We start from the raw sequence: 19,428 nt of genomic DNA on the forward strand, positions 1-19,428 counted from the left end.
CAGTTCAAACCTGGACAGTCAATTCCGCACTGCCACTTAAATGCTGAGCTGACAAGCAACGATGAGATGTCTCCTCCCAAGCTGTTCCACCAAGTCAACCTAGTGGGTGCAAAGGATCCCTTCAAATTCATCACTCTTATTCTGGACCCCCAACGAACTCTTCCAGGTCAGAACCAACCATCATGCATGTTTTGTGTGATACCCTTCATTAAAAAATTCTCAGTTTATTGTTTGTGTGCCGAAGGAAGGTGTATATATGTGAGGTTCACTTTCCTATACGGACTTGCCAGTAAGCAGTCCCACACCTCCCTCGCTCATTATTTGTCATCCCCTAAAGTCTTTGTTGTCATGACTATATGTGTGCATTGGTGGTTTTGTTGTTAGTGTTTATGCACATAGCAGTATATATACTGTATTATCTGACCTGTCATTCCAGCTGTCGGATCATCTGCTCAACCAGTGAGTACAGCTCTTCAACAGCTGATGGACAAATGTCCGCTCACTTCTGCCCAAGTCAACAGGCAAGTCCAGCAAGAAGACGTATCATATTTAGCTCCCTGTTTTGACAATGTGGAGCTCTATGTCGATGCTATGAAATTAAACCCTGGAGAACAAAGTGATGTCCAGTTGAAAAAGAGTAACCGCCTAGCTATGATCGAGTGTTTGAAAATCTGGAGAGGAAAACAGCGCTCACAAGCGACATTCAGGGCCCTTCTGGAGATGTTAGTAAAACTGAGAAAAGGGGAGATTGCTGACCTAGTCTGTCAGTACTTGAAAGTGAGTGTTTGTGTGTACCCCTTATCGTAGTGTCACTAAACCTTCGTCTTACGCATGCTGGGAAGTTATGCTCAGTATAATTATAGGTGCATGTGTGTGCGCACTCTATGTGTGTCCCCCCTATACTGGTGTTTCATTGTCAAACTGAAAACTGTACGTCCTACACCCACCATGCAGTCATTGATATAAGGTTACTGAACTGTGATTAGCCACCCACCCACTAACTCATTCTTTATTGCCTCCATGCACAGGAGCTGTGAGAAGGTGCACGTAATACAGCACTCCATATCGACTGTAGATATGTCAGAACAGAACCCTTAGATTAGCTTTATCCCTAATGTGTGGTTATTATTGTGTACGTGTGTTTTGTACATTGCGTGTTTAAAATGAATTATAAAAACTGTTCGATATCCCATAATTATGTGCAACGAACCAAGTTGAAAAAGCTTCTTATTGGATTTCCCTCACGGTGCCATTCAGAGCAGTATATATATATACTGTCACTAATACCACAGCACTGTCGGTACCACACACTGCATTGTCTCACAAAACTGCAGCGCACACATGCACTCGTGTTTGCATGATCAATTAATGTCTCTTGTTGCTTCTTACTACTGTGCTCCTGCTACTGTATTATAATTATAGCGGGTAATTTTTGTGGGGTAAAAATATTCATTATTTTCGTGGGCAAGCTGACCTCCACGAAATTTTAACAAGAGAAAGCTTTCTTGTCCGGAGCAGTATATACAATGTAAGTGTGGATAGTCATGCATGCTCTAACACATGCATGAATGGATGTTCATGCATATAGATAGAAGAGGAAGGGGATTGGAAACGAATCACGTGTGCCGAACACTCCTTGTCTGCCGGAAGCATAGATCGAAGAGTGAAGTGATCACTATACTTATACTTCCTCAAAATAAAAATTGTGTTCCAGCCAGCTGATTTCGAGTATATGGCTTTCTAGTTCTCAAGAATGGCTTTCTAGCTCAGGTCTACATTTGCACTGTACAATGGAAAGTAGTGCTCCGGCTCCATTTCAGAGTAAGTGATGTTGAACTGTTTGTTAATAATAAATAATAATTAATTACTTTCCACTTACTTTCTTTCCTTTTCATGTAAATGCAGGTAGGTTTAAGGAAGCTTTTAAGACTGTTTTGACAGAGAGTACATAGATTCAAAGCTTCATCACCAGAGGAAGCAGTTGCCCTCAACACAGCTTCTGCGTTGATAGTTTCGTTGGAGGATTCTGAACATAGTGTGATGGTTCGGGCTTTTACTGTGAAATTCTACTCAGAATTGAAGTCCTGACACTCTGCAGCATCATTTAATTATCATGCACAGTTAAATTTATAGAATTGAACAATTATTTATCACAGTTAAGAATTGAACATGTGAATGTGATTGAACATGTGAACAATTGATTTCTCTATACAATAATTATTATGCTTGTGCCTTCTTTTGGGAATGGGTTATTCTCATCACCTAGCTGCAATGGTCGTCTTCTATTGTCTTTCAGCAGTTGCCTCTAACTGTTGCACATGTGCTGTTGATCACCCGAAGAGCCTGTGTGTTCTTAGCAAATTCACTAACATTCGGGTTCTCGTTGGATTTACCCCTCTGTCTTTGTTGGCCAATTTAACGGGGTCCTGGCACAACCTGCTGCTGATGACTCCAGGTATTGTGAACAGATATCTAACCATCTCCACAACAGACCTCACTGCAGGTATTATTATAAAAGTATAGTGTGGGCAATAATCAGTATAGCATGCTTATACCAGTAATCCTAAATTCATTCTTTTGTGAATGACGATTCAAAATTTTCACGGCATTTCTGTAAGTGCAAACAAAGACAATGCAAAACTTCAAATACTCCTCTAACAGTATAATTATTAGCAGAATATATTCAACTAGCCCTTTTTAGAGATGAAAAAAGGAGACAAAAAACACTCCTGAAATACTTCATTTATTGATATAGTATGAAAGTTTCACTTGTATCATTCAAAAAGTAATACTTACGCAAAGCACTAGGACCCAAGTATACAGTTTGACACAAGTACAAACTGCAAATCAGCTTTACATATGACATAATTTTGACTATCACCTTACCCTACAAAACTGGCCTATTATTCTGCTTCAACTCTACTGAAGTGAGTTTCTAACTTACCAGGTATGAATACAGTTAAGCCACGGACATCTGGCCTAACCCAGAAGTCTAAGTTAGAGAGGTATTACACTTTCCAGATTGTGGCAATGGACTCTGATGAATGGACCAACGGTAGATTACGTCATGAGGAGGCTGAGAGCCTGCAGGGTGGGTGGGGCTCACACAAGCCCCATGCGCATGTAGGACCAGAAAGCCAGAAATCAGAAAAGGCGGAAGTGAAAGGTAAATGAGTGGGCGTAGCAGGGCACTGCATTCCAAGGTTAACCCTTGATTTTGCACAGAGATTAGCCTCGATTCCAGGCCGATTAAAACGTATTTTAATCGGCCTTGAATCGAGGCTACACAGAGATATGCTCTTGCCTGATCACTCTACTAGTCTATGTGTAAGTAAGTAGAAAGCTGGCCAACCTAGTTTTAAGTTTTGTCTGCAGTATAGACTTGATATAATAGCTAGCTACTTGCACATGTCTGCAGTAGACTCTAACTATAGCTACATGCACAATGACTGAATTAATTATGTCTGTACACTGAGCCTGAGCTAGATTTAGTATGAATTTAACATTATCATTTTTAATTCAGCCAGTCACCTAACTCCTACTTATACTCCCCAATTTATTGTCCAGAGGTTATTTGGCTCTATACTGAAACACGCCGAGCCACTTTTCTGACTTTTTGAGAGCCATGACGGGAACTGGAATAATTTTGTTCAATCCTGGTCTATATACAAGCAATTAAGTATATCAGCCAATAAGTTATGTTGATATACTCAATCGACTGGAACTTGCTGAGCAACTTTTCTGACTTTCCGAGAGCAGTGGTTCATTAACGGGAACCCAGAAAAATAACATATTCAGTGCTGGTCTATAGACATGCATTCAGATATCAGCCAGTATGTTGATATAATACTCAAGTTTACACTTCTGAGGTTACTTCAATCGACTGGAACTTGCTGAGCAACTTTTCTGACTTTCCGAGAACAGTGGTTCGTTAACGGGAACCCTGAAAAATAATATCAGTATTCAGTGCTGGTCTAGACATGCATGCAGATATCAGCCAGTATATGTTGATATATACTCTTTTGAGATTACTTGAATCGACTGGAACTTGCTGAGCAACTTTTCTGACTTCCAAGAGCAGTGGTTCGTTAACGGGAACCCTGAAAAATAACATATTCAGTGCTGGTCTATAGACATGCATGCAGATATCAGCCAGTATGTTGATATATACTCAATTCTGAGGTTACTTTAATCGACTGGAACTTGCTGAGCAACTTTTCTGACTTTCCGAGAGCTGTGGTTCGTTAACGGGAACCCTGAAAAATAATATATTCAGTGCTGGTCTAGACATGCATGCAGATATCAGCCAGTATATTGATATATACTCAAGTTTACAATTCTGAGGTTACTTTAATCGACTGGAACTTGCTAAGCAACTTTTCTGACTTTCCAAGAGCAGTGGTTCGTTAACGGGAATCCAGAAAAATAACATATTCAGTGCTGGTCTAGACATGCATGTAGATATCAGCCAGTATGTTGATATATACTCAATTCTGAGGTTACTTTAATCGACTGGAACTTGCTGAGCAACTTTTCTGACTTTCCGAGAGCAGTGGTTCGTTAACGGGAACCCAGAAAAATAACATATTCAGTGCTGGTCTAGACATGCATGCAGATATCAGCCAGTATATGTTGATATAATAATTATACTCTTTTGAGGTTACTTTAATCGACTGGAACTTGCTGAGAAACTTTTCTGACTTTCCGAGAGCAGTGGTTCGTTAACGGGAACCCTGAAAAATAATATATTCAGTGCTGGCCTAGACATGCATGCAGATATCAGCCAGTATGTTGATATATACTCAATTCTGAGGTTACTTTAATCGACTGGAACTTGCTGAGCAACTTTTCTGACTTTCCGAGAAGAGTGGTTCGTTAACGGAAACCCTGAAAAATAATATAATTATTCAGTGTTGGTCTAGACATGCATGCAGATATCAGCCAGTATGTTGATATATACTCTTCTGAGGTTACTTAATCGACTGAAACTTGCTGAGAAATTTTTCTGACTTTCCGAGAGCTGTGGTTTGTTAACGGGAACCCTGAAAATCAGTGCTGATCTAGACATGCATGCAAATATCAGCCAGTATAATTAGTTGATATAAGGCTTAATATACAATTCTGAGGTTACTTTAATCGACTGGAACGACTTTCCGAGAGCAGTGGTTCGTTAACGGTAACCCTGAAAAATTATATATTCAGTGCTAGTCTAGATATATGCATGCAGATATATCAGCCAGTATGTTGATATATATACTCAAGTTTACAATTCTGAGGTTACTTTAATCGACTGGAACTTGCTGAGGAACTTTTCTAACTTTCCGAGAGCTGTGGTTCGTTAACGGGAACCCTGAAAAATAATATAATGTAGACATGTATGCAGGTATCAGCCAGTATGTTGATATATACTCTTCTGAGGTTACTTTAATTAATCGACCGGAACTTGCTGAGAAACTTTTTGACTTTCTGAGAGCTGTGGTTCGTTAACGGAAACCCAGAAAACATATTTAGTGCTGGTCTTACAAGCAGGTAGCAGCCAAATTGAATACATTGATACACTCTTCTGAGGTTACTTTAATCGACTGGAACTTGCTGAGAAACTTTTCTGACTTTCCGAGAGCTGTGAACGGGAACCCTGAAAAATAACATATATTCAGTGCTGGTCATGCAGATATCAGCCAGTATATAATTATATGTTGATATATACTCAAGTTTACAATTCTGAGGTTAATTTAATCGACTGCATGGAACTTGAGAAACTTTCTGACTTTCCGAGAGGTGTGGTTCGTTAACGGAAACCCAGAAAATATATTTAATGCTGCATGGTCTTATACATGCAGGTATATAGCAGCCAATACGTTGATACACTCTTCTGCATGAGGTTATACTTTATAGAGTCTACGTATTATAGTCTGTACACTTTAATTGACTGCATGGAACTTCCTGAGCAACTTTTCAGACTTTCCATGAGTTCAACGGTAATTCATATAAAAAGCATTTCTCGGACAAGCAATGCAGGCAGTTAGTCATTCCATACTTTCAGGTATTGTCAACTAGAACGACTTATGACGTTCCATGGGCAGTAATTCATGACTCTCAAATATTGATTACAATTTCACTATGCAAGATTATTATTCAAGGCTCAGTGCCAATAAGATATAAGCCTTTTGAGTAAGTTCATGACAAATCGAAGGTCAAAATCATAATTATAGAGAAACTATATTGAGTTCTGACTAGAGATTGAATCAAAGTGTACAGACTATAATATGTAGACTCTATACTATATAATTTTATTTGGCTGGGCTAGCTGATGTCTTGCATGGTGTGTACCTGGTTTGTTGCATGACTATCTATATATAGTCTGTTGTCAGCAGTAATTACTATAGGTTTTGCTTAATAGATGTAGTATATATACTGTGTATTGTCTTGATCTTTACATTAATTTGATAGGTGCAGACTAGATTCTATACCAGGATCCAACACAGTATACATGCACAAACAGTCCTGGCAGTGTATATATAATTATACGTAGTCTATATGCACCAGTCCTATATACAATAGATTTATAGGTATATAGATGAGCAGTGACGATGAAGTAGGCAGTGATGATGCTGCGATTGAAAGACAGTTATGAGAGAGAGTGAGGAAAACTCACTGGATAAATACAGGCGTATATATAGTTACAACATAAACTATATTGCAAGTAGATGATAATCGCTATAGTTAAGCTTGTAGATTGTACACCATCGTCTCTAGATGTATATGTCCTATAGCTGTAATGCAAGGCCTATATATATATAGGCGATAGGAAAATGGGAGTGAGGCTGAAGCCCCCCATGCATGCAGGGCTATTTACAAGTGATTTTGATGCATCCAAAGCACTTCCTGACACAGTAATTTCCATACATTATGTTGTTTACATTTTATAGAAGGTAAGCATAATTATGTCCCTACCTACCAACGATCAGAGCGCCCCAATAAAAAAGACTTACTATTGTCAATATACACATACCGTGACAATTAATCTGTCAGTACGTAAAATTAATATGTTATAATTTTTTACACCATAAATACACCAAGCCACAGGTGTTTCAACCATTGACGAAGAGTCTGTCGTCTGATTCGTCCAACCAGAAAAAAAGTACAATCATACTTTTCCAGGAAAACAAAGCGACGACCAAGAATTGAAATTCATTTTGCTGCAAATTCTATAATTATTACGATAGATCAAATTAAGGGAGACGACGAAAGAAAGAGATTCCATGAAGTGTTCTGGCATTAGCGAAGATGAGGTGCAAAATCAATACTTCTCGACTCAATAATAATTATAATGCATGGACTATCCCGTAGACATACAAAGCAAAATAATAATACAACGTACATACCAGACAGGCTTTAATATGGGGTGTTAAATGTTGTGTTGTTGAAACTTATCCAACTGATAGCCTCCCTTCACATATACAGGGCAATATTCTAGATTTATTTTAACAGATACACCGGAGAGGGTATAGTGGATCAACCAATCAATAATAATTAATTGTACTATAGGTATATAATCGACTTTGGAACAAAGAATTTGTTCGTGTACGGATTCCCTCGTCTTCTCTGATTATTCAATTTAGAGGTGATGATATAAGGGGATGGCTTGGAAAGTTGTGACAGACAGACAGACATCACTAATATGATGCCGCTGAGTGTAAAACACATGTATATAATTGTATTGGATAAACACATAACATATATAGACAGATTGTTAACGCTATAGCTATATAGTTCTGGTAAGTTCTTATATGCATGCAGTTCACGATACATCTGTTACAAGGGCATGCATAGGTATAGTGGATTTAGAGAACAGATTTTTGGGGTTGGCTGCTATAGAGTTTGTGCTATAGGTTTGTGTCATAATCAATTTTAGGATCAGGGATTGGTTTTGTAATTGCAGTTCTTCTAGTTTGCATAGCTTGATAGTAGCGTTTCCTTTTCAGAGAGTGAATCCAAGTTTTTAATGCTATGTCTTATTCCTTGGTGAACCAGTTAAGGACGCTGTTGTGGCCGTTGGTATACATGTCTGTATAATAGATGATGTTATGTCTGTTTTTAGTTCTATATAATTATAACCAGGCAGTTTTCACATTTTGGGAGGCTTGGGGAAATGATTGGGTAGAATTCCATTATTAAAATCATATTGCTGAAGTTATAGCTTGAATTGTAAAAAAAAAGAAGTTATTTGTGGATCGAATAGGCGGCTTATAATTATATATAGTTGGCTGTGAGAGAGAATAAAACTAAGAAGTGGTCGGAGTATATAGTTCTTGCATATTATATATAATTATAATAAGGATTGGTTGATCCACTATACCCTCTCCGGTGTATCTGTTAAAATAAATCTAGAATATTGCCCTGTATAATTTTTTTTGTGAAGGAGGCTATCAGTTGAATAAGTTTCAACGACACAACATTTAACAGCCCCATATTAAAGCCTAGCTGTCTGGTATGTACGTTGTATTATTATCTTGCTTTGTATGTCTACGGGATAGTCCATGCATAATTATATATGCTCATTATAATTATTATTGAGTCGAGAAGTAATGATTTTGCACCTCATCTTCGCTAATGCCAGAACACTTCATGGAATCTCTTTCTTTCCTTGTCTCCCTTCGATCTATCGTAATAAATTATAGAATTTGCAGCAAAATGAACTTTAATTATGGGTTGTCGCTTTGTTTTCCTGGAAAAGTATGATTGTACTTTTTTCTGGTTGAGCGAATCAGACGACAGACTTTTCGTCAATGGTTAAAACACCTGTGGCTTGGTGTTGGTGTATTTATGGTGTAAAAAATTAATTTTACGATTAATTGTCACGGTATGTGTATATTGACAGTAGTAAGTCTTTTTTATTGGGGCGCTCCGATCTTTGGTAGGGATATAATTATGCTTGCCTTCTATAAAATGTAAACAACAGAAATTACTGTGTCAGGAAGTGCTTTGGATGCATCAAAATCACTTGTAAATAGCCCTGCATGCATGGGGGGCTTCAGCCTCACTCCCATTTTCCTATCGCCTATATATATATAGGCCTTGCATTACAGCTATATAGGACATATACATCTAGAGACGATGGTGTACAATCTACAAGCTTAACTATAGCGATTATTATCTACTTGCAATATAGTTTATGTTGTAACTATATATATATATACGCCTGTATATTTTTTATCCAGTGAGTTTTCTTCACTCTCTCTCATAACTGTCTTTCAATCGCAGCATCATCACTGCCTACTTCATCGTCACTGCTCATCTATATACCTATAAATTTATTGTATATAGGACTGGTGTAGACTATACGTATATACACTGCCGGGACTTAACTATAATGAGGATTGTTAGTGTATACTGTGTTGGATCCTGGTATAGAATCTAGTCTGCACCTATCAAATTAATGTAAAGATCAAGACAATACACAGTATACTATACATCTATTAAGCAAAACCTATAGTAATTACTGCTGACAACAGACTATATATAATTATATAGATAGTCATGCAACAAACCAGGTACACACCATGCAAGACATCAGCTAGCCCAGCCAAATAAAATTATATAGTATAGAGTCTACGTATATAGTCTGTACACTTTGATTCAATCTCTAGTCAGAACTCAATATAGTTTCTCTATATAATTATGATTGGACCTTCGATCTGTCACGAACTTACTCAAAAGGCTTATATCTTGGCACTGAGCCTTGAATAATAATCTTGCATAGTGAAATTGTAATCAATATTTGAGAGTCACGAATTACTGCCCACGGAACGTCATAAGTCGTTCTAGTTGACAATACCTGAAGGTATGAATGGACTAACTGCCTGCATTACTTGTCCGAGAAATACTTTTTATATGAATTACCGTTGAACTCATGGAAAGTCTGAAAAGTTGCTCAGGAAGTTCCATGCAGTCAATTAAAGGAGCCTCATAAGTGTAAACTTAGGTATATCAACATAATTATTGGCTGATATACCTGCTTGTGTAAGACCAGCATTGAATATATTTTCAGGGTTTCCGTTTACGAATCACAGCTCTCGGAAAGTCAGAAAAATTTTTCAGCAAGTTCCCAGTCGATTAAAGTAACCTCAGAAGAGTGTATCAACGTATTCAATATGGCTGCTACCTGCTTGTAAGACCAGCACTAAATATATGTTCTGGGTTTCCGTTAACGAACCACAGCTCTCGGAAAGTCAAAAAAGTTCCTCAGCAAGTTCCAGTCGATTAAAGTAACCTCAGAATTATAAACTTGAGTATAATTATATCAACATACTGGCTGATAATATCTGCATGCATGTATAGACCAGCATGTACTGAATATGTTATTTTTCAGGGTTCCCGTTAACGAACCACAGCTCTCGGAAAGTCAGAAAAGTTTCTCAGCAAGTTCCAGTCGATTAAAGTAACCTCAGAATTGTAAACTTGAGTATATATCAACATACTGGCTGATATCTGCATGCATGTCTAGACCAACACTGAATATGTTATTTTTCTGGATTCCCGTTAACGAACCACTGCTCTCGGAAAGTCAGAAAAGTTGCTTAGCAAGTTCCAGTCGATTAAAGTAACCTCAGAATTGTAAACTTGAGTATATATCAACATACTGGCTGATATTTACATGTATGTCTAGACCAGCACTGAATATGTTATTTTCAGGGTTCCCGTTAACGAACCACTGCTCTCGGAAAGTCAGAAAAGTTGCTCAGCAAGTTCCAGTCGATTAAAATAACCTCAGAATTGTAAACTTGAGTATAATAATATCAACATACTGGCTGATATCTGCCTGCATGTCTAGACCAGCACTGAATATATTATTTTTCAGGGTTCCTTAACGAACCACTGCTCTCGGAAAATCAAAAAAGTTTCTCAGCAAGTTCCAGTCGTAACTTGAGTACATCAACATAACTTATTGGCTGATATACTTAATTGCTTGTATTATAGACCAGGATTGAACATAATTATTCCAGTTCCCGTTCTATAATCATGCATGGCTCTCATAAAGTCAGAAAAGTGGCTCGGCGTGTTTCAGTATAGAGCCAAATAACCTCTGGACAATAAATTGGGAAGTATAAGTAGGAGTTAGGTGACTGGCTGAATTAAAAATGATATAATCATACTAAACTTGTCTAGCTCAGTGTACAGACCTAATTAATTCATTGTGCATGTAGCTATAGCTAGAGTCTACTGCAGACATGTGCAAGTAGCTAGCTATTATATCAAGTCTATACTGCAGACAATGGAGAGTCTTTTTAAAACTAGGCTGGCCAGCTTTCTACTTACTTACATAGACTAGTAGAGTGATCAGGCAAGAGCATATCTCAGTGCAAAATCAAGGGTTAACCTTGGAATGCATTGCCCTGCTACGCCCACTCATTTACCTTTCACTTCCGCCTTTTCCGATTTCTGGCTTCATGCGCAGTATGCACACAGTAGTACAGCATGCAGTAGTACAGTACAGAGCTATATAGACGCTCAAGTATCCCTGCAGCATGTCTAGATCTACTGTTGATTGAAGCATAGATAGTAGAAGAAGTAAAGGAGTAGTCTCTCGAAACATGTCTGTCGATTCATTCCTCTACTATAATTATAGTCTATCTGAAGCAACAATTTAAGAAAGGTATGGAACAGCTGGTCCAGGTCTCCTTGGTGTCCTTTCACTCCCTACACAAAGTACAAGCGTTTAAACATTCTCGGTATGGCTCCGTTGGTATCAAGTAAACCTGAAAATCCATTAAACTTCCTATTTCAGTGGGTGGACCAACGGGCTGGACAACAAGCAAGAAAATAGTTTACTTACTTTGTATACATTCTTTTTTATAGCCGTATCCGAGCTCATTTAAAAGCTTGGTGTCTTCGTTGGCATCAGGAAAACCTGCTCGTTGGTCCATACAGGAGGCTGTTTCTGGAAACTAGGTGGACCAACGGCCTGGACGACAAGTAAACAAATACTCCGGTAGTTCACGCACTTTGAATGCATTCTGTGTTCCCCAGGTTGGTGTGATTATGAGCTCATTTCAAAGCTTGGTGTCTCCATTGGCATCATTATAAACTGGAAATCCTGCTTGTTGGTCTATGAGGTTTCCTGTTTCTGGAAACTGGATGGACCAACGGCCTGGACAACAAGTAAAAAAATAGTTCGCACACTTCGAATGTATTCTTTTTAATGTGTTCCCCAGGTTGGTGTGATTATGACCTCATTTCAAAGCTTAGTGTCTTCGTTGGCATCATTATAAACTGGAAATCCTGCTTGTTGGTCTATGAGGTTTCCTGTTTTTGGAAATTAGGTGGACCAACGGCCTGGACGACAAGTAAGAAAATAGTTCACGCAGCTTGAGCATTCTTTTAATGTGTTCCTGCATATTTGGTGTCAGAGCTTAGTGGCTCTCCGTTGGCATCATGCAGTTATACTAAAAAACCTGGACGTTGGCCCATAACCTTTTCTGTTTTTGGAAACTGGGTGGACCAACGGCCTGGACGACACTGACAGGTAAGAAAATAGTTCATGCAGCTTAGCTTGCATTCATTCTTTTATAGGTGCATGCATGGGTATCAGCTCATTTCAAATGCTGCATGCATGGTGGCTTTGTTGGAAACTCGAAAACCTGTTCCCTGCATGGTCTATCAGAATATCATATCCACCCACCCTGCAGGCTCTCAGCCTCCTCATGACGTAATCTACCGTTGGTCCATTCATCAGAGTCGATTGTAAACAATCTGGAAAGTGTAATAACTCACTCTCTAACAACGTCTGCAAGAACTGAGTCAGAGAAAATCTTTGTTACAATCCCGCCAGAAGGTGATTACGTAACAAGACAAGGAGTGTTTCAACGGATATCATTGAAACTGTCGTTCGTTTCCAATCCCTCCCTTTTCTATCTATGGTTCATGCATGTGTTCACAGATCACGTCCAGTTCATCAGCAAAACTCTGACCAATGCATGCACCATGCAGAAGGCCCACTCGTTAATGCAGAATGATGCCAGGCTCAAAGATAGTTACTCCAAGCTCTGATGTTGAAGAATATTCTGGAAATTGCTCTGTGTAGCATAATTTCATGTATAGCAAAACCTGAAGGTATAAAAAGCTACTTCTGGTAGCTAGGTTGGAAGGGTAGAAACTTCTACACGTGTGATAATTGTCCATATTAATTGCATGGTGGCCAAAAGATATGCTAATTCTGTGACAGGTTATATACATGCATATACGGCACATGCAGTTTAATGTAGATAAGTTCCTAATTTATTTGTTGCTAGGCTAATGATAATTATGTTAAAAATATTCGTTTTTCGGCTGATTCCAGAATAAATTATAATGCTTGTCATTTTTGTCATTTTTCTTCAGAGGCAAAGGCTACCGCAAATGGCATCACTATTGTACACCGAGAAAGATTTTGGCATATTTTCTAAGTTTTATTCAGTAATGGGTGTTGCATTGGTCCCAGATCACTTCCAATTGATTAGCAACATTCTGCCTCGACAGTTGAAACTGACCAACCAGAAGACCCCGGTTATGGTTGATGTCGAAACAAATGAAGATAATTATAGATATTGAAGAAAATGTTGGCGTGCCAAATGACCCTGAACACCTGTTAAATAGTCTAAGCAGCACCTTCTGGATTCTAGGAAAATATGGTTCGAGGCTGAGAGGGAAGTAGAGGAGCTCGTGAAGAAAACAAACGTCTCAGAAAAGAAATTAAGTGTATAGGTTCTATTGTAAAATGATCACCACTCCATCGATACTCATAGTGCATGTGTTGTGTCATGTAATCTCGATCTCCCATGCATACCTACTTGTATACGTATAGCAATTGTTTGTTTATGTGAAGGATTGTACAATCTGCATCAGCTAGTGCAGTATTCAATTTATGTGTTTATAATCTTCTACTGGGCCATGGTCGTCAAATTGTTGTTGCTTGTTCAAAGCTTTTTTCTCTTACGATTAGTACCAAGTCCACGTGGCTTCTTCCGAGAGAAAGTCCCTTCCCAAATGAATCCTGGGTATCTAGTATTGGCTACAGCACAAACAAAGGACGTAATGACTGCTGTACACCTGAGAAAGATTTTAGCAGCTTGTTTGGAGAAATGTCCTAGCAGTACAACTATGTGAGACTAGATCTATATAAATATAAATAAGTGTGAATAGTCACCCTCTTACAGATATTATGTTAGTGGGTGTTGCTTACAGATCACCTCCAATTGATCATGACCAACCATGCAAAAGATGCCTCGAAACTGAGAGGAACGTTGAGGAGCTGAGTGAAGAAAACAAACGTCTCAGAAAAGAAATAAAGTGTGTAGGTTCTATTTATATTGTGAACGATCACGATTCCATCAAAAGTTTTTAAAATTTTAGTTCAAATACCTATTTAACTGTCAAATGGAGATATGCGTAAAATGAACATTATTGTTCACTTTCTTATTCATCCATATGGTCCATTCAGTATTCAACTTGTGTGTAAGTTTACCTATATAAGTCAGCTGGCATTCAGTTGCATGCCTGTTCAAAACTTTTCGTATAGATTCTAGCGATTAGTACCGGGTCGATGTGGTTGCCATTGCCTGAAGCATGATAGGTTCTTTGACGGTTCTTTAATTCCAAGCTCTAAAGAGATTGTTGTAGACTTACCGTGCAGCGGGAAATTTTCATGAGGTGCAACATTTCGCGTTTTTCGGAGGCAGACAGAAAACGAGAAAATTAAAAGATAAACTCTTACGCACCGGTATTTCACATTCTTGTGGGTGTGGTTTCCTCAGTGGCGTAGGCAGAGGGGGGCTGACGGGGCTAGAGCCCCCCCCCCTTGTGCTTCATCAACTCCAACTCAGCTTGAATTACCTTGATCTGTCAATCTATTCTGCACTCTACTGCATGCGTAGCTACTAGAATGATGTCATTCAATGGAAATGTGGGCAGGGCCATGTACTGCGCATGCTTACTGCTGATGAAAAGTGATGACCAGGTAAAATTCCAAGCTATTCGCGCCTGCTCTGGTCCTGCTCAAGCCCTGCCCTTCCCAAAATCCTGGCTATGCGCCTATGCCACTGTTCCTGGCATTGAAATGCGAATATTAGAACCCACGAAAATTTATGCTGAGGGCTTTGGAGCCAAATAGCGAACAATTCCCGCTGTACGGTATTATGAACCGAATGTATGAATCTACTTTATAAGGTTTTTTTTGTAGCTCCAGAAAACACAGACATTTTCAGGTGTGATAGACTACAATTGTCCAAATTGGTGACCTAAAGATGTGGTGTTTTCCTTATTGACAGGTCAGGACTCAGAAGCACACGTATTACTAAGCACTGTGATAAACAAATATATATCACACCTACGGAGATATGCGCCCGGTACTGCATGTGGTTACTCCAATTAAGGAGCAGGCTTTAAGATCAATACTTGTTCCCACGTAGGAGGAGAATGAAGTAGGAAAAAGACTGAAGGAACCGAAGGAAATCGTGACCCACACCCTGAGGCAGTCAAGCAAGGTATGTGTGTTGGTGGGTAGGTTAGGGTGGTATGTGGTCAGTGATGATATTCAAGAGACGGGCGGTCTGAGAACAGTGTTCTGTGCAGACTGTCTCTAATTTTGAGACCATTATTTATTAGCATGCAGTAACTTTCTTTGGTGTCTGTTGCTTTTAAGATGTTCTGTGACAGGTGCCTTTAGAGGGAATTTTGTCACAGAGATCTAGATTCAAGTAATCATACTGTAGTGCTAGAAATAATACAAGCATAAAGCTATTTGGTTACGGAGCCTTAGAAGAAATTTTGGCGTTTGAATGCCAGGAAACAACACCCACCAAGAGCTTTGCATGTGAAATACCGGTGCGTGGGAGTTTACCCCAGTTTTAATTTTCACATTAGGTGCTCTACCCTCGAAAAGCGCAAAAATTTCCTGCTGTACGGTATCAGAAAATCCTTTAATTGGATCATCAGTAGGGCTTGGTAATATTTGGAATAATAAGGGAGACTTTTAGCATAATTGAGAATAATAGGGCACTAAACTAGCATAATTTGACCCTCAGAGTCTGGTATAAACCTAATTTCACTTGGTTCATGTAGCTAGGCATCTTTACAATAGACCTGTACTGTAAGCACTATATAGCCACTATAGGCAGGCATGCACTGACTTTGCCCTCTGACCTAGAATAGCTCTTAGAGTGCAACTCTGCTATATCTTGCTGGTTTTGTAGCCATTGTGGGACTTTAGCTTTCTGTATTGCTACAGTCAATACAAACAAATAAATTGTCTTTAAAATAATGGGTCACCAAACTGGAATTATAATAGGCTGACTTTTTTTTGAAAAGAATGATAGGCAAAAGAAGCATAATTTGTCAAGACCTATAATCATCAGATCTCTAGACCTATACGTATGTAGGTGTCCTAGTTAAATAGTGACCTTGTCGAATAGTGAGGTGTTTTCTGTGAGTCTTTTTGATCCATAATTATTCTGGCCTATTTCTAGCGATAGTATCCGAGGGGCTGGGGTGGTGAATTGGTGAATGTAGAGGGGTCCCTATTTGAACAGTGGGTGTGTTCTCTCTCAAATACCCATCAGTTTACAGTGCATCATTGCTCACAGATTACCTCCAGTTATCAGCAACACTTCGCCTCGGCTGTTGAACTGACCAACCAAAAGATCTGATTTGATTTCGAAACAACAGAAGACCTGTTGAATTATCGAGTTCTGGATTCTAAGAAAAGAAGTCTCGAGGCTGAGAGGAAATTTAAGGAGCTCAGTGAAGAAAACAGAAATGTTTATTATGACGAAACGATTCAAATGATCACAACTCAGATATGAGATGTCGAAGTGTAAAACATTTTGTTAACTTTCTTGTTTGTATCCTATTCATCTCATCCACTGTGCATTCAGTATTCCACTTGTGTGTATAGTGTTTACGTATTTGCTAAGGAGATATGTTTGAATTTGTAATTTGTACTTCCATCATTATACATAATGGCTATCAAGTGAGTCTTGTTGTTGCCTCTTCAAAGCGTTTTATAATAATAATAATAATAATAATAATCGATGCTTAACAGTATGACTTTACATTTACACAAGGTGAATAGATTGTTGTGCGTCAGAAATTAAACATACTGACAGGAAGTTCCTAGAAGGAACACCTGACTAAATCTACATAAAATGTATACATAATTATACAGTTATACAGACCAACAGGGACAGACTAGGTGATAAGTGCAAATTCTTGATTGATCAAAGCGTTCTAGAAAACTGTCCCAGAAATGTTTGTAGAGTTGATTCTTGATAGTTGACATCGAGTGAGAGAGATCTATAAAAGGGAGGGTGTTCCAGAGTCTGACCAATCTTTTGAAGTTAAAGTGTCTTGTTGTGTTTGAGCGATGATGACCTTTATGAACTAGCTTGTGATTAGACGATAGTCTTGTGTTGCTGGTAGAGAATGATATGAACTCAGTAATGTTGAAGTTGTCTACTGGTTTTTGGAGACACCTGACGGCGAATATGACATCTTGCAACTCTAGCCAGTTCATTAGTGGTAAAAGGTCCAGTTTAATGAGGCGACTTTTGTAGTCGAGAATATCAGATCTACATGTAAGGTTCAGAATAAACTTTGAAGATCTTCTCTGGATTTGTTCCACTTTTGTGATGGCCTTGTGTGTCTGTGGTCTCCACAGTTGCGAACAAAATGTTAAATTAGATCTAACAAGCGTAGACTAGTATAAAGTGTTCTTTTTGTGTGGAGATCATGAGAGCATGCATTGAGTGTTTCTTTTAATAAGGTACAAACAGCTGTACTGTAGGCCTTCGAACATAGGTTGTTGATATGTTGGTCCCAGGAGAGACTATTCTGGATGGTCACTCCCAGGTCTTTGTGAGAGTCTCTTGTTAAGATTAGCTTTGAGTCCAAATTGTATAGCGAGTCATGAATGGTTTTACCAAAGTGGAAGTAGACACATTAGTGTGTAGACACATTAGTGTGACGATTAGTACCAGGTCCACATGGCTTTGACATGTACAGGAATGCAATGATGCAAATACTAGATCTAGTTCTTTCAAGCTCCAAGTACGAGTGATGGAGGAATATTCTAGCTGTAACAGCTCTTAGTAACATTCACGTATTGTAAATCCAACAAGTAGAAGTTTATTCTATATTCTGACTATGGCCTAGATAGAATCAGAAGCTAATAATACTGATTACTTCCATCATCATGCTTGCTTCACTGATGAATAATATTACTGTGATACCTTCCTCTATTATCTATGATATCACCTTAGTAAATTTCAGCTTCTAGCTACAGAACTGATTATTTTTTACAGATTTGAAGAGTACAAGCAGCAGAGAAATCTATTTGCAATAATATTATTGTCCATGTTGCATTGCACATTGGTGCAAAAGATGTAGCGGTTTTCCCGTATACATACCTAACAGTATTCTAAACTTCTGTTAGTCTGGATTTTTTAGGGGTCAACGGTGGTATCCCTGCTAGCTGTAAATCGGAGAAAGATTTTGTCATCTTTCTTGGAGAAATATTCTGAGCTGAACGGATAGTCACGCTATATTAAACATAACAATTAGAGATTAATGTGTGTTGCATCATTCTCACAGATCACCTCCAGTTGATCAGCAAACTCTGCCTTGAGAGTTGAAACTGACGATACCCTTTTATGTCGAAACAAGAAACAATTGAAGAATCTCCAAAATAATGAAGAAAATGTACGTTGCATCAAGTGACCCCAACGACCTATTGTATGATGATATCTGCAGCACGTTCTGGATTCTAGGAAAATATGACTCGAGGCTGGGAGGAAAATTGAGGAGCTGAGTTACGTCTCACTACAAGAGGATATGCATCAATATATCGTCCGCTACTGTGCATGGTTACTCTGAGGACAAGCATAAGATTCAATGGTTGTTCCCACGCAAGAGGAGGATAAAGTGAGGAAAAGAACTGATTGAGGGAGTGGAAGAAAATGGTGACCCTCGCCTTGAGGCAGCACCTCACCAAGCAAGGTGTGTGTGGGTGTGTCGGAAAGAAGTGTGTGTGGTCAGTGATGATATTTAATAGACGGGCGGTCTGAGAAGTGTTCTGTGCAGACTGTCTCTAATTCTGAGACCATTACCAGTAACTTTCTGTGGTGTCGATTCTGCCGCTTTTTAGAATGTTCTGCCACTGTGCATGGTGTTTGTACTGTTGTCACAGGGGTTCAAACTTTAGTAGGCCCAATGTCTACATGATGTTGATTATCTACCCTCTGTAGGCTATCTTGTGGTTGGTTCCTCCGGGGTGAAGATGTATCTATGGACCAAGTCTGTTCTGAGGGGGAGGGGTGATTGTCACAAGTATTTGTTCTACAGTATCGAGAGCCATTGATACATGGAAACCACACCTGGTCTGGCCTGCACCAACAG

At 38.8% G+C, this 19,428-nt stretch overlaps 1 protein-coding gene and 3 long non-coding RNA genes across 5 annotated transcripts in view; 2 read left to right on the forward strand and 2 right to left on the reverse strand.

The window, feature by feature from the left end:
* LOC135339652 (serine/threonine-protein phosphatase 6 regulatory ankyrin repeat subunit B-like) overlaps window positions 1-19,428 on the reverse strand; it is a gene marked incomplete in the record, with an annotated part of 1,209,744 nt that overhangs the window by 660,576 nt on the left and 529,740 nt on the right.
* On the reverse strand, window positions 1,697-3,069 carry LOC135339882 (uncharacterized). Its single transcript, XR_010396123.1, has 3 exons — window positions 2,945-3,069; window positions 2,556-2,611; window positions 1,697-2,497 (listed from the first exon to the last, which is right to left on the reverse strand). It is a non-coding gene; the product is annotated as an uncharacterized LOC135339882 (long non-coding RNA).
* On the forward strand, window positions 12,245-17,062 carry LOC135339857 (uncharacterized). Its single transcript, XR_010396079.1, has 5 exons — window positions 12,245-12,347; window positions 12,411-12,526; window positions 12,690-14,141; window positions 14,224-15,521; window positions 16,620-17,062. It is a non-coding gene; the product is annotated as an uncharacterized LOC135339857 (long non-coding RNA).
* Window positions 17,220-19,428, forward strand: part of LOC135339865 (uncharacterized) — a 45,186-nt gene continuing 42,977 nt past the window's right edge. Inside the window, exons 1-4 of one of the 2 annotated variants that reach the window (XR_010396091.1) lie at window positions 17,220-18,151; window positions 18,625-18,732; window positions 18,784-19,029; window positions 19,278-19,428. This is a non-coding gene — a long non-coding RNA (uncharacterized LOC135339865). The remainder of the gene's footprint in view (window positions 18,152-18,624; window positions 18,733-18,783; window positions 19,030-19,277) is intronic. The other variant, XR_010396092.1, reaches the window with a different exon arrangement.

This window comes from Halichondria panicea, chromosome 8 (genome assembly GCF_963675165.1).
Source record: "Halichondria panicea chromosome 8, odHalPani1.1, whole genome shotgun sequence".
NCBI lineage: Eukaryota > Metazoa > Porifera > Demospongiae > Suberitida > Halichondriidae > Halichondria > Halichondria panicea.